The following is an 11,223-nucleotide window of genomic DNA, read 5'->3' as shown; positions in this document are numbered from 1 at the left end:
ACCGAAGAACTCCTTTTTTGTTGTGTTTAACATCTCTCACTAGCCTAAGTTCATAATGAACTTTAGCTTTTGTAATGCTCTCCCTACAAGCACTGGCTATTTATTTATATTTGTCCTTGGAGGTATGCTCCTCCTTCCGTTTCCTAAATTAGTCTTTTTTAAAATTCTCATATCTTTAGAAAGCTGTTCATGGAGCCACCCTGGCTTCTATAGGTTACTCTTGTTTTTTCTCATTGGAATTGTTTATGATTGTGCCTTCAATATTTTGCTTTTAAGAAACTCCCATCCCTCTTGAACTCCCTTCCACATTTCTGACCATGAGGTTCTACCCAATATAACTTTGTTAAAATTACATAACATACAACTTTTTCCTTCCTCAAGATCTTAGATTCTAAAATTACATGATCTCTAATACCGAGAGCACTCAGTACTTTCACATCATCCACCAGTTCTTCCTTGTTCCTGAGATTCATATCCTAGATAGCAGGCTCCCTTGTTTCCTTCTCCACCTTCTGAAAAATGAAGTTGACAGCAAGACAAGTCAGGTATTTATTAGCGCTTTTATTTTTAGCAGAGTTTGACTTCTGAGATATCCAAGTAATTGAAATCACCCATTGCTACTATGTCCTATAGCTCTAAAAAAAATTGTAATCTGGTCTCATCCAAGTCCTCTGCCTGGCTTGGTGGTCTATAGCAGACCACCATCATAATTTCACTATTATTTCTTACGCCTTTTATTTTTCCTCAGAGACTCTCAACTGACCTTCCATGTTCAGATGCATGAATTTCCTCACAAGTATATACATCCTTGACATATAATGCTCCTCCTCCCCCCTATTTGTTTATTCCTTTTAAACAAGTTGTACCCCCCAGTCCTAATATTTCAGTTCTTGGACTCATCCTACGAAGTTTCAGTAAGGCAGTGAGTTATGCAAAAACTCACCCTGAGAGGAATTCATTTGAGGGTCATTTTCCCCAAGGGCCCTGGAGCCTCCTCGCAGATCATTTGATCCAGGCCTCAGTTTGGGCCAGAGCAGCCTAGAGCACCACTCCAGAAGCTCTGGTGGCCCTCCGCCCCTGCATCCTCCCCACTTACCATCCACAAATGAAAACACCCCTCTACCACATACGGGGCTGGCCCTAGACTGTCTGGCACCCTAGGCAAGGCTAACTTCTGCCCCCCCTCCCCCACACTGATAATGTCACAGTCAGATGTGAAGCACCCAATTTGGTGCCCCCAGAAGGCTGGCACCCTAGGCAATTGCCTAGTTTGCCTAGTGGCAGGGCCGGCCCTGACCACATAGACTTCTCTTCAGGCTGGTTCATCCTTAAAATATTGCATTTTTATCATTCTCACATTCCAGTGCCAACAGCCCTTCTTCTTTCCATCCCAGGCAAAAAGCCACAAAGTGTTCTCCCTTCAGCCCCAATTTTTGTCACCAGTTTTGGACTTATCCTGTTACCCCAGCTTTGCAGTTGGCCTCTCATTTCTCCAATCTCAGCTTTTTGCTTCACAGACCTGTCTCTGCGATTCTCTCCCCTGCGTAGTCAGTTTCAGCTCCCGAAGCAGCTTCTTCATGGCTGAGGGCAACCCTCCCCCATTCTTATCTCACTTCTCTTCAAGAACAGGCCCATTCCCCCTTATAGGTAGACAGGCTCTCTAAGGAAAGGTCTTTGTGCTTCATTTGCTGTTTTGCATTCCCCTCCCCCCATTCTGCGACTCCCGTTTTGCTTTACCATATCATATTGCATAAATTAATTTTGTTTCATCTGTTTATTTAAAAAGCTCCTTTCAAAGAGTATTTTTGTCCTCATTTTATTGTGTTGATCTGAATCTGAACCTTAGTATACATAGGCTAAGATCCCAAGTACTGAAATATCCCCAAAAGTGTTTGTTCCATGCTAGCAAGGGGACACCTTCACATGTTATGGCCCTGGCACATATAGATCAATTCAGGTAAAAGCAAATATACTCATATCAAAGCAGATTTATAATTCTAGTGCTGTAATCTGTTTGAGAATTCTGGATTTGGTTATAAATTGATCCAGGATTCATAAAAAGTTATTCTGCAGTCTATTCAGAATTACCAAGTAATTCATGGAACGTATGGAATAATAAGAGTTCTGTGGCCTGCTATATCCATGGTACATTCTGTTTGCAGTTCCAAAACAGGAAGATTATCAGAACTCTGGTGTACCAATATTTCTCGCTCATAGACTGTATTTGGATCATGGGCAAGAAACTGTTCAAGCCAGTTTTGTGTCAAGATTGTATATTACTGTTTCCAGCATGCCAAACTCAGTATTTGATCCTTTTAAAAAACCTGCATGAAATACATAAATGTGAAACATTAAAACAAAAAACATTAGGCAAACATATATTTGAGTTGCAGGCAAGCCAAAACTGAGTTAAATCAATTTGTCCTCAATAATGTGATGCTTAATATATGTTAGAGGTTTGAGATCTGATCAACCCATTTTAGAGATGTAAAATACCATTCCAAGCAGCAAACAAGACATTTTTGAAACCGTTTTAAGAACTAAAAAATCTTTGGTATTAATTGGAATTTCTATATTCAAATTTAGAAAAATGTTTCAGTAGAAAACCACAAGGTGGCGATATGACATTACTTATTGACTCTCAGATAATATACAAGTGGTAAAGGAAATTCCTAATAGAAATACCTAGTAATATACACAATGTATAAAGAATTAGCACAGTTCATTAAAATTAATGCAACTAAAATATAAATTCTAGAGACTTGCAGCCCAGTCCTAAACATGTTTCCTTAAAAATTAGGCCCACTGGTTTAACCTAAACATGTTTCCTTAAAAATTAGGCCCACTGGTTTACTTAATTATGTTTAATTATATTAAGTTGGAAGTAGTAACAGAGATGGCAACAAATGGAAAAAAATAATTTTCTGTAGCAAACAGAATTTATTGCAATAGTGTGTTGCTAACGTGTAGTGTCTTAATTTCAGTTTAAGAAGTAAATTTGCAGTGCTAGACACATTTATTTATTTCTTATTTGGACTTTTAGGCTGCCCTTCCATGCATGCAGCTAACATCAAGATAAAATACTAAAACATACCATCTGACTCAATATAAAAATAGCATTAAAATATCAGATTCTAATTAAAACAGCTCAGATGGTAATAAGGTTGCCAATCCCCAGGTGGGGGCAGGGGATCCCCCGGTTTGGAGACCCTTCCCCCCGCTTCAAGGTCATCTGAAAGGAAGGGGGGGAGGGAAATGTCTGCTGGGAACTCCATTAATCCCTATGGAACCTATGCCTCTACCTCAGAAAACAGCCCCCCAGAGCCCCAGAGTTCCCATAGGGTATAATGGAGAATTGATCCACGTGTATCTGGGACTCTGGGTGACTGTTTTCTGAGGTAGAGGCACCAAATTTTCTTGAATTGATATTTCTTGAATTGGACTTGGCAACCCTGGATGGTAATAAATGAAATGTTCCAACTTCTGAAGATAGGCAAGGGGGGCTGGGGGATCTGAGAGCACCAGACAGTTATTATCCCATTGCTGTCCTCAACCAAAGGCCCGGGTGAACATCTCTGCCCTACAGGCCATGCGAAACAAGTCCTGCAGGACATGAATGTTTTCTGGCAGAGAGTTCCACCAAGCAGGGGCCGGGGCAAAAAGGCCCTGGCCCTGGTCGAGGACAGACAAATCTCTCTCAGGCCGGGGACCATCGGAAGAGTTTTGTACCTGATCTTAACATTCCATTGGGGGTGTATTGGAAGAGGCGGTCCCAAAGATATGTGGGTCCCTGGCTGCAAATGACCTTAAAAGTTAATACCAGCTCCTTGATTTTGATCCAGTGCTCCACTCGTAACCAGTGCAGCTTATGTAGCACAGGTTGTATATGTGCCATCCTAGGCATCCCTGTCAGGACCCGCACAGCCACATTCTGGAATCAGTTGGAGCTTCCAGGTCAGCCCCAAGGGAAGGCCCACATAGAGCAAATTACAGTAGTCTGTTCTGGAGTCAGGAGACTCATCCTGATTTTTGTTTCATATTTGTGTATGACTGTGACCCACATGCTCAGTATTCCTTGTTTTATTAGATGAGGAATTAGATCTAGGCTAAATTTTCTAGTAGTAGAATTTAACTTTGTTGCCTATGAGGTCACACATCCCAACAGGAGCCCTTGCTTTTAATCACCTCAAAAAGGTTCTCTGACTTGGCTGTTGAGGCCTGAATAAAACATCCAGTACAGGGTTGCCAAGTCCAATTCAAGAAATATCTGGGGACTTTGGGGGTGGAGCCAGGAGACATTGGGGGCTGGGCCAGGAGCAAGGGTGTGACAAGCATAATTGAACTTCAAGGGAGTTCTGGGCATCACATTTAAAGGGACCACACATCTTTAAAATCCCTTCCGTCCATAGGAAATAGTGAAGGATAGGAGCACCTTCTTTTGAGGCTCATAGAATTGGACCCCTTGGTCTGAACCTTTTGAAACTTGGATTGTATTTTGGGGAGAGGTACTGGATGCTATGCTGCAAATTTGGTGCCTCTACCTCAAAAAACAGCCCCCCCCAAAGCCCCAGATACCCGCAGATCAATTCTCCATTATTTCCTATGAGAATAAGCCTGCATAGGGAATAATAGAGTTCCCTCCCCTCCCCCCGCTTTCTCTCTCTCACTCACACACACGCTTAACTGTCTCTGGTGTCTCCACAATGAGGTGTGGAAAGTACAGGGGCTACGTTGCTCTCTTTTACACACACACTCGCTCTGAAAAGAAAGCAAAACAAACGGAGGGGCTGCACTCTGACGAGGTTTGCTGTTGCTATCCCTTTCCCATGCACCAATTTAAAGGCACACACACACATTTTAAATCCAGACCTGTTTGCAGGTCCTGCTGGAGATCTAGAGGTACATAGTGGCTGTGGAGGAGGGGCTTCCCCTGCTGGCCAGCTGGCTGGGGGCGGGGGGAAGCCTGTAAAACCAGGGGATCCCCCTCTGGGACCTGGGGATTAGGAAGCCTAATCCAGTATGATATCTGTGACCCCCCCCCTCCTTTATCTACTTACCCTGCTGCCCTCCATATTCTCTGTAACACAGCTTCGGGGTTACAGGTCAGTCAGGCAATCACAGTTTGCCACTCATTTTTTTTCCTCTTTTAAAATATAGAGAGATCTCTGACCCTTTCACACACCAGGTTACCTCTTTCCTTCACAGAGACACTACCAGATAGGATAGCCCAGTCCTCTTTTAACAATCACCCCTCACTCAGACATGGCACATGGTTGTTGGGGACAGAGCTACTGAGAAGTGTCATGGGCCTCCAGACAAAGATTCCATCTGTCTCCCCCCGCCCCCCACACACACACATATGACCATTATCCAAGCCAACCATCATAACAAAACAATTCACTTGGCTGGCTGTCACCATACATCTGTCTGTCCATTTGTAGCTAGCATAACTCATCAGTAAATAGAACTAGGAAAATCAAAAATGGCCACCAACTTCAGGATCATGGGAGTTCCAGGGCCAAAAATGAAAGGAATCAAAATATCTCCAGCCCCCCTCCCATGCTATTTGCAATGGAAGCTAGGCTCCTGTAGTGGTTGAAGTGTCAGATTAAGATCTGGGAAACCCAGTTTGGAACTCCATTTTGCCATTATGAACCTAACAAAAGTTAGGCAACAGAAACAAGCAGCCATTGAGAACTTAAGAAGGTAAAAGCCACCTCCCCCCATGCTAACTCACCCTAAACCTCATTGCCTTCCCAAGATGTGTAGTCCTTTCCTCTTACAGCCCCTTGTCCCTTCTTGAACACAGGGCCACCCTGGAATTTCTTGGATCACTCCAGACCAGGTATGGTCAAACTTGCTTAATGTAAAAGCCACATAGAATAAACATCAGATGTTTGAAAGCCGCAAGACAGATGTTTGAGAGCAGTAAGACAAGGAGGGATGGAGGAAGGGAATATATGGGAGAGGGAGGAGGGAGGTAGAGGTAGAATGTTGTAATTGGTTTTCTTATGATTTTATTGTGATTTTATTTCTATTTGCAGTACTCCGCTGACCCCCCAGTGGGGGAATGGGCGCAATATAAATAAACAAATAATAATAATAATAATTCCATTAAAACTATTATACTACTCTACAGAACACACAAATAAAATCCTAAATTTTTATTTATCCCAATAGTTGCACCCCTATTTCAAGCAAAAGTCCTAAATGTCTCCTCTCTAAGTAACAATAATCCATTTTTGTTAAAAGTGATTATTGATACAGAATTTTAACAAAGCAGTTCAGAGAACTCCTCTTTTATGAGGCACTGGGTAGGTACTATTGTTAAGTTAACTCTATACATAAAAGTATACAGGAAGAAACAGAGGTGGGTGTTGCCAGTTCTTATGTTTACAGCAACATTGTGTGAGTTGTTGTGCTCTCATCAGGGGCTGCTATACAGTGAATAGCGCCCAAGGCAGGCGGCCCCCCGGTGCCGTTCCCCCCGGTGTGGCACCCTGCCCGCCCCCCGGCACTCCGCTTGCTCTGCTCACTCCCTTCCCCCTGCTCACTGCGGCTAAAAGTAAGCTCTGCCGGCTTTGCAGTCCGCGCCTGCATATTTTGTTAAGCGAGCAGAGCTTACTTTTAGCCACGGCGAGCAGGGGGAAGGAAGTGAGCGGAGCGCTGCAGTGGTGGCAGGCGAGCGGAGTGCTGGGGGGGGGGTGGCAGCAGCCCGGAGGGGGCTAGCAGCGGCCGCAGAAGGGGGGAGAAAGGCAAACTAAGTGCTTGCCTGGGCACCTGGGGGGGGAGAGAGCCCAATTTGCCACCCCCTCCCCCGCCTCTTGACCCCCTAGGCTACCACCTAGTTTGCCTAGTGGGCGAGCCAGCCCTGGCTCTCATGCCATACCCGGTAGCAGTTGAAGGAAACACAGCAGACCATATAGGCAGAATTGGTGACCCTATGAGCTCTTAAATAATTGTTTGGATTCAGTGACATGTGGGTGAAAACTTGGACAGACTTAGTGCAGTTCTACATGCAAGATCTTGTGTAACAGCTAGCAGTTTCTATATATATATTATAGTGCCCAGAAACTGATTGCACCACACCTTGCACAAGCTGAAATGTGAGATGAGACAGGATAACCTTAACTGCAAGTGGCTACTGCAGTCTTTTTCATGCATTTCTGCTTGCAGAAGAACTTTAGCAGAAGCAGAAATTTTGTGCTGGCTCCAATCCGATATGCTAATATAGTCATTATGTTATTCTACACATCTTTTATTTTCTCCATAGATCACAACATGGTTAGCACAAAATGAATTATCTACACAAACATTAACAAAAGGGTACCAGGGTTTTGTTTTTGGGGGGTTGTTTGCAGGTTTGTTTTTTTTTGCTATTTTCTTTCATTCTAATATAATTGGGCAGTTTTGCCATCATAATCCTATAATTATAATGCATCTTTGTTGATCTTTTCCCAGCTTCTCTCTCTCTCTTCCTTCCTTCCTGGCAAGAGAAATTCAGAGGTGGTTTGCAATTCCCTGCCTCCATGTGATGACCCTGGCATTTCTTAGTAGTCCCCCACCCAAGGACTCATTAGTGCTTAGCTTCCAAGATCTGATGAGATCAGGCTAGCTAAGGGGAGGGAAATTCAGGTGTGGGATAACTCCTAATCAAGAGAGTTACCTAAAGCAAGCTTTTTATCCATTTCAGTTTTCCAGTGGAACCCTTCTCAAGTGTATCACCAAAGTAAGAACATAAGAACATAAGAGAAGCCATGTTGGATCAGGCCAACGGCCCATCAAGTCCAACACTCTGTGTCACACAGTGGCAAAAAATTTTATATACACACATACACTGTGGCTAATAGCAACTGATGGACCTGTGCTCCATATATTTATCTAAACCCTTCTTGGCTATACTTGTGGCCGCCACCACCTCCTGTGGCAGTGAATTCCACATGTTAATCACCCTTTGGGTGAAGAAGTACTTCCTTTTATCCGTTTTAACCTGTCTGCTCAGCAATTTCATCGAATGCCCACGAGTTCTTGTATTGTGAGAAAGGGAGAAAAGTACTTCTTTCTCTACTTTCTCCATCCCATGCATTATCTTGTAAACCTCTATCATGTCACCCCGCAGTCGACGTTTCTCCAAGCTAAAGAGTCCCAAGCGTTTCAACCTTTCTTCATAGGGAAAGTGCTCCAGCCCTTTAATCATTCTAGTTGCCGTTCTCTGGACTTTCTCCAATGTTATAATATCCTTTTTGTAGTTCAAGGAAGATAACATACCCAGATGCCGTATCATGTGGCAACCATCAAGATTTAAATATATTTAAATGTATGAGTATATGCAGCAGTCTAGATTATTAAATGTTAAATTTATTTTAAACTATTACATTATTTAAAATATATAAAATAAGACTACTATGCCACCAATTGTGTGATGAATAAAGCTGCAATATTATGTTGTTTACTTGGGAGTAAACTCCTTCTAGCATAGCAGAACTTCTGACTAAATACACATTGGATTGGGCTTCTGTCCTAAGAAAGTTACACTGCAACCTATTTACTCTGGGGTAACCCAAGTAGTCTATTTCTGCTTCATTGACTATGCTAAAGCCTTTGATTGTGTGGATCACTACAAACTGTGGCAAGTCCTTAAAGAGATGGAAGTACCAGACCACCTCACATGTCTCCTGAGAAACCTGTATAAGGGTCAAGAAGCAACTGTCAGAACGGGATATGGAACAACTGATTGGTTTAGAATAGGAAAAGGAGTTCGACAAGGATGTATACTGTCACCCTGCTTATTTAATTTATATGCAGAGTACATCATGTGGAATGCTGGCCTGGATGAAGCACAAGCCGGAATTATGATTGCCGGGAAAAACATCAACAACCTCAGATATGCAGATGACACTACTCTAATGGCAGAAAGTGAGGAGGACCTAAAGAACCTCTTGTTGAGGGTGAAAGAGGAGAGCACAAAAGTAGGCTTGAAACTCAACATCAAAAAAACTAAGATCATGGCATCTGGCCCCATCACACCTTGACAAATAGAAGGGGAAGACATGGAAGTAGTGACAGACTTCACATTTCTGGGATCCAAGATCACTGCAGATGGTGACTGTAGCCATGAAATTAAAAGACGTTTGCTCCTTGGGAGGACAGCTATGGCAAACCTGGGCAGTATAATAAAAAGTAGAGAAATCTCCCTGCCAACAAAAGTCCGTATAGTCAAAGCGATGGTATTCCCAGTAGTAATGTATGGCTGTGAGAGTTGGACCATAAGGAAGGCTGAGCCCAGAAGAATAGATGCTTTTGAGATGTGGTGCTGGAGAAGACTCTTGAGAGTCCCTTGGACTGCAAGAAGATCAAATCAGTCAGTCCTAAGGGATATCAACCCAGACTGTTCACTGGAAGGTCAGATGCTGAAGCTGAAGCTCAAATACTTTGGCCACCAAGTGAGAAGGGAGCACTCACTGGAGAAGATCCTGATGCTGGAAAGACAGAAGGCAAAAGAAGAAGGGGACGGCAAAAGATGAGATGGCTGGACAGTGTTACTGAAAGGGCTCTTTTTCTAGCAGGAGCACCTCTGCATATTAGGCCATGCCCCCTTGATGTAGCCAATCCTCCTGGAGCTTACAGTAGGCCCTATAAGCTCTTGGAGGATTGGCTACATCAGCAGTGCATGGCCTAATATGAAGAAGAGCTCCTGCTAGAAAAAGAGCCCTGCTTACTGATGTAACAAACACGAATTTGAGCAGACTTCAGAGGATGGTGGACAGGAGGGTCTGGCGTGACTTTGTCCATGGGGTCACAAAGAGTCAGACTTGACTGTGTGACTGAACAACAACAACAAAAACCCCAGTAGTGTTGATGAGTATGCTTACGTAGTAAATTGATTATGGTCCACCTTATAATCACATTATGTGCTATTTACAGCTGCTGTTCACACTTTCCATACTCTCTTTTGTTTAATGGGGCACTGGTTTCCTGTGTTGCTATACAGGAAGCATTACACATTATTCAATTGTACTGTTTCATTACACCATTTATAGCAAACATGAGCCAATTATGCCAGAACAAAAATAGGGCGTGATCTAGACAGAGTTTAGCACTTATATTTTATAGATTTTAATGGGAGAAATTGAAGCAAGTGTTTAACTCTCCTATTTAAATGAATATGACTTGAAATCGCAACATTTAAATATATCAACAACATTATAAAAATTGATTAGTAGTTACACTACCCTACATGTTATTATACCACTATGAATTATTTCATGGACACATATATTTTATCTTAAATGGTCTCAACCCAGAGAAAATTAATTGAAATCAAAAGGGGAAAGTCACAATTATCTTAGTCATATTTAAGCACAACTTTATCTGGACTGGGGTCACTTGGTATTATCAATAGTACTAGCACACTACTATTACTATCTAATCTTTTCTAGGTATCAGGGATGTGCTAGTATGAGGATCACTACTTTATGGGCTTCCATTATAGCTTATTTATGTCAGAAGTTCTAAATCAGCACAAATGAAGCCAGAAAGCAAACACAGAAGTTGATTCAAACAACCAGTGCATTTTCTTTGAAATCAATGGTGACTTGTTGTCCACATGAAGTATTCAGGTTGCCATAGCAGCCTGCATCCAAGAGTGTAGATTACCATCTTTTGATTCTTCTGAATGAGAGGTACTTGGTAACTGTAATCCATGCTTAATTTAATGCTATGTGCTGTTCCCAGGGCTTTCTTGAAGAGAGTACAAAAAACTTAGTTGGCAAAGAATGCAACATTCACATCTATTGTTACATCATAAGCATGTATTGCTTCAACTTCACTAGCTATTTATTAACTTCCAGGCTCAAATTCAAGGTGGTTTTGAACTATGTATCTCTTGATAACCAGGATATTTTATAGATTGTCTTTCTTTCTTAAAGGGTTGCCAACTGCCTGGAGAAAAGTCCTGTCTTTTTAATAGAGGCTTAATAAGATGCTATTTGCCAGGTGATCAATAACCAAAAGGGAAACTACAACCAATAAATCAGGAGATTGAGTAGCATTGCCAGACTCCTGGTCTGGGTGGGGATTTCCTCAGTTTCGGGGGCTCCAATCCACTGCCAGCCAGCTGGCCGTGGGAAAAGGTCCACCCCCAAACAGCCCCCTCCCATGTCAACATCATGATAATATCCCACGGATGTTATCATGTTGGGCATGTTGTGAAGCAATGCTCTA

This window comes from Heteronotia binoei, chromosome 1 (genome assembly GCF_032191835.1).
Source record: "Heteronotia binoei isolate CCM8104 ecotype False Entrance Well chromosome 1, APGP_CSIRO_Hbin_v1, whole genome shotgun sequence".
Classification (NCBI taxonomy): domain Eukaryota; kingdom Metazoa; phylum Chordata; class Lepidosauria; order Squamata; family Gekkonidae; genus Heteronotia; species Heteronotia binoei.
This window is presented reverse-complemented; position numbering follows the sequence as displayed.